Source organism: Mirounga leonina, unplaced genomic scaffold (assembly GCF_011800145.1).
Source record: "Mirounga leonina isolate KUSES-001 unplaced genomic scaffold, KU_Mleo_1.0 Mir_153, whole genome shotgun sequence".
NCBI lineage: Eukaryota > Metazoa > Chordata > Mammalia > Carnivora > Phocidae > Mirounga > Mirounga leonina.
In genome coordinates this window covers 15,827,081-15,831,537 of record NW_023270387.1, presented here as the reverse complement: position 1 = coordinate 15,831,537, position 4,457 = coordinate 15,827,081, and positions in this window count along the sequence as shown.

The window sequence follows — 4,457 nt, the reverse complement described above, 5'->3', positions numbered from 1 at the left end:
AATTCACACACCAAGAGAGTCCCAGGGCTCCTTCACCCCAACCCTGCACCCCCTACCCTGCATGCTACTCTCACCCCAACCCAGCTATACCCACAGAAAGCCGACGTCTGAGGGCCCTGATGGAGGGCCCCTTCTCATGAGAAGCCTCTCCAATCCCCCAGGTGACCAGAGCGGGGCTGTGGCAGGACTCAGCCAGGATTTCATGGAGAAACAGAACCTACAGGATATATATTTATATGAAGAGATTTACTTCAAGGAATTGGCTCATGTAATCGTGGGAGCTGGTAAGTCCAAAATCCAGAGGGCAGACTGGCAGGTTGGAGACTCAGGCCAGAGCTGCTGATATAGTTTTGAGGCAGAATTTCTTCTCCTCTAGGAAACTTCAGTTTTTACTCTTAAGTCCTGTCAACTGATTCAATGAGATCCAACCACTTTATAGAGGATAATCTTCACTTAAAGTCAACTGACTATAGGTATTAACCACATCTACAAAATCCCTCCACTGCATCACCTGGATTAGTGTTTGATTAAATAACTAGGTATTACAGCTTTGCCAAGTTGACGCATAAAGCTAATGATCACACCCCTCCTTTATGGGTGTTGATGGGGAGCCACGGTGAGAAGTCCATCTGATCCAATGGGCCTTTTCCCAGAGTCCTAGGCAAGTGTTGGGTAGGTGCCAAGCCAGGGGACATGGGGATGGCGGATCCCTCTGTGGAGCTCCTCATCTTGAAGGTGTCCTCGGTCAGGGTTATGCCACCAGACCCAGACCTGACCACTTGCCCCTGGTGAGGCCCCTCCTTGCTTCTGCTAACTTGAGAGTTACAGTTAAGACCCAGTGTCTTTTCACGGGGTGAAAGGCCTGGAAGGAGCAAAGGAGGGGCTCTTGGAGTAGGAGGAAGTGTAAGAAGACTATTGCTTGAATCCTGAGGATCCAGTAGGCCAAAGGGCCCTTGAAGGCGGGGACAGTGTCTCATTTCTTCTGCACCCCAGGCTGGGACCATGGCTCACTGAAAATGTGCATAGGTCTCTGGCCCTTCCCCTTCCCTTGCCCCCTCCCCCGCAGGTGGAGGCCTGGAACAATCTAGGCAGGTAGAAATCAGTCCTGTTTTTAAAGTTCATCTAAGAAGATAATTTGAAGGCAGGAATAGTCCCACCCAATCTAGAGAATTCTTAATATACAGTCCACCCTCCCGATTTCAGGATAAACTCCACACTATGAAGATAGCAGAATGAGAAAATGAGACTTCCGAAGTTTTCTTACTGCTATAAAGTTTTGAATCACCACAGCCTTCTTGCTGCTGTCTACAACTAGGGGTACTCTAGGACAGAGAGGCCAGGAAGTCAAAAGAACCATAAAAGCACTCAGACTGGACTAGATCTGTCCCCTCCTGGATACAGTTGTCCCCTATCTCGCCCTTTGTTGGGCTGGAGGGTCAGTTCCTCATTGCTAACTCCCTTCCTTATAGAATATTTAAGTTAGACTCAAAGAAGAACTTCTGGCAGTGAACAGTCCTCCAGCTTGATGTGGATGGCTGAAGGAGGTGGTGAAGTCTCTTCCCTTTCAAGTCCTTTAGAGGACGTTTCTAGATACAGCCTTGTTCAGAGGCAGCAGCTGCCGCCCAACCCTGGGATCCCAAGGAAGCCAGAGGAGTTTCCTCCTTGTAAGGGGTTTCTTCTTTCATCTGGAGGTGACTGGTGATGGAGTCAGGGCTTACCAGGCCACAGCTATAGGTGGCTGAGGCCGTGCCACCTGCTGAATCAGGGGAGTCTTCTAGGAGGGGAACAGCTTTGAGATGCCTCATGAAAGAAACCTGGGAGGAAGTTTGGGGTGGGCAGGTAGGTGGGCGTGGGAGAAAGGGACTCCATGGGGGCTGGCTGGGCCTGCCTCGTCTGAAGGAGCTGACTTCATCCCAGCTCCATAAGGACACTTCCCTGAAGGCCCCACCTGCCCGCTCTTCTCACCTCCTAAACCTGCAAGGGCTAGGGTAGGGGCCGTAGCCAAAGTCCACCCGCACCTGGCATAGCGAGAAGCGTTGCAGCAGGAGGGCTTTAAGCGAGGTTGGAGGGTGAACAGGAGAAGATGAGACATGAGTGACCGAGGTTGCTCATGGGATCCCTTTCTTTCAAGGCCTTTAGAAACGAAAACATTCCTTTGCTGCCAACTTAACCAGTGAGTACAAACAAGAGGGGGCTTGGTGGGGCCTGGGGACAGAGTCCTCAAGTAAGAGGAAACCCCACCCCTCCAGCACCATCCCACACCTCTTCTTAAAACTCTGGCTGCTCTGTGAAAAGCTTGTCTCTGCTCCTGTTCCCAGAGGCTGTTATTGCAAAGGATTAGTGAGTTCAGCCTAGTGAGCCAAAGAGGCAGGGCTCCCAGAACTCGACCCAGACGGTAGGGGAGGACTGGGAAACCGACTCCCCTCCACACAGCCCAGAGCCTGCCACCGCAGCTGGGCCCCATCCAGCCCTTTCCTCGATGGGGGTGCTGGCTGCCCAGGAGCAAGGCAGTGGGTTGTCGCCAGAGGTGACGAGGTGGCATGTCTTGGCAAGAGCCGAGGGTTCAGTATTCCTGCGGGTGGTCAGAGAGAGAAAGCGGAGGGAGCAGTTTTTCTCACTTTGCTCCCTGAGGTCTGTATTTATATGATGTCATAGTCCAACAGCTCACTTCTGAGATTGACCGAGTGCTACACTTCACCAGCTGCTTGTTGGAGGGTATTGCCTGTGGCCTGGCCCAGGGAGGGCAGGCGGGTTTTCTGAGTCACACAGCAAAACTGCTGTGGAGACAGAGGAGAGTGAAGTGTTTGGGCCCTGGGGCCTCAGCCACCTGGCCTGTTGCTGCCTGCATTCTCCTCATGAATGTTGCTCTGTCCTTTCGGTCCAAACAGGTTCTGACCTGCTCTGATGGCAGTAACATAAGGGCCGACAAATGCCATGTGATTTCACTCCTATGTGGAATTTAGGAAACAAAACAGAGCAGAGAAGGATAAACAACAAAAAAAGGAGAGACAAACCAAGAAACAGACTCTTAGCTACAGAGAACGAACTGCTGGTTCCTAAAACGGGAGTTGGGGGGGGGCGGGAAGGGGGGAAGAAGGGGGATGAGGAAAGGAGGGCACTTGTTGTGAGGAGCGCCGGGTGTTGTTACGGAAGCGTCAAATCACTAAATTCTATACCTGAAACTAATATCACACTGGATGTTAACTAACTGGAATTAAAATAAAAAACTTAGTAAAGGGCGCCTGGGTGGCTCAGATGGTTAAGCGTCTGCCTTCGGCTCAGGTCATGATCCCGGGGTCCTGGGATCGAGTCCCGCGTCGGGCTCCCTGCTAGGCGGGGAGCCTGCTTCTCCCTCTGCCTCTCTCTCTCTGTCTCTCATGAATAAATAAATAAAATCTTTAAAAAAAAAAAAAACTTAGTAAAAAAATAACTATTAGAAAATATGAAAAAAGTTCCAATTTAAAAAAAAAAAGAAAGAAAGAAATGACCTAAGGGCCGCATGCATCTCGTTAGGGCCGCTGGGCCAGGCAGGACTTCTAGACGTCATTGACATTCGGGCGGCTCCCTGACACCCTAGCTAAAGAAGGGATTTTGGCAGCTCAAAGGTCTTGGGTTCAAATCTCAACCCTAGCACTTGACTGAGGCCAGTAAGGCAGCTTCTTGGAGCTTCAGTTTTCTTGTTTATGAAATAGGATACTTGAACAGGTTGTGGTGGGGAGGAAAGGAGCCTCTGCAGGTGACAGACCTAGGACAGTGCCTGGAAGTTGGCAAATAGGGTTCAATAATCAGAGGTCACTGCACTGCCCATCCTCCAGTCCAAATCCAACCAGACCCACCTTTCTCCTTAAGGTGAGGAGGAACTCCACTGTCCCAGGGTGGGAAATCTCTCCTCTGAAATCCGGGCCCGCAAATTATAAGGCTATCTGGCTTGCGTGACCCAGTTAATAGCCCTCTGTCCCGTAGACCTCGGCAGACACCTCACCTTTCGCCCCAGGGGCCCCTTGGCTCAGCAAAGCCTGCCCACCTAGGAGGACAGAGGTCCCCCGCTTCCTCGGGAGAAGAAGGTGTGTCAGAAAGGAGCAGGCAGACTGGTTGCTGAGCTGTGGAAAATAATTAAACCAGGGGAGAAACAAAACCCCACGTCCTTTAGAAATCGGGTGAGGTATGAATGTGCAGGGCGTGGCCCCCTGTGTAATGAGGCGCTCTGCTGGCTCCGGGAGCCAGCCGCCGGCTCTCCAGGCCCGTTGCGTCAGGCTTGGGCTGGTTGTTCCTCCTCTCCCCTCCTCCTCCTCCGCCCCCTCCTCCGCCCCCTCCTCCTCCACCTCCTCCCCCCTGTTCCCTATAGGTGTGTCTCTGGGTTCTGGCTACCTGACCCACTCCCCGCGCAGACGCCAGCCCGAGAGGTCACCCACCTGCAGCCCCAGCAAGTCCCAAACACACCAGCCAAGTGACGGGCC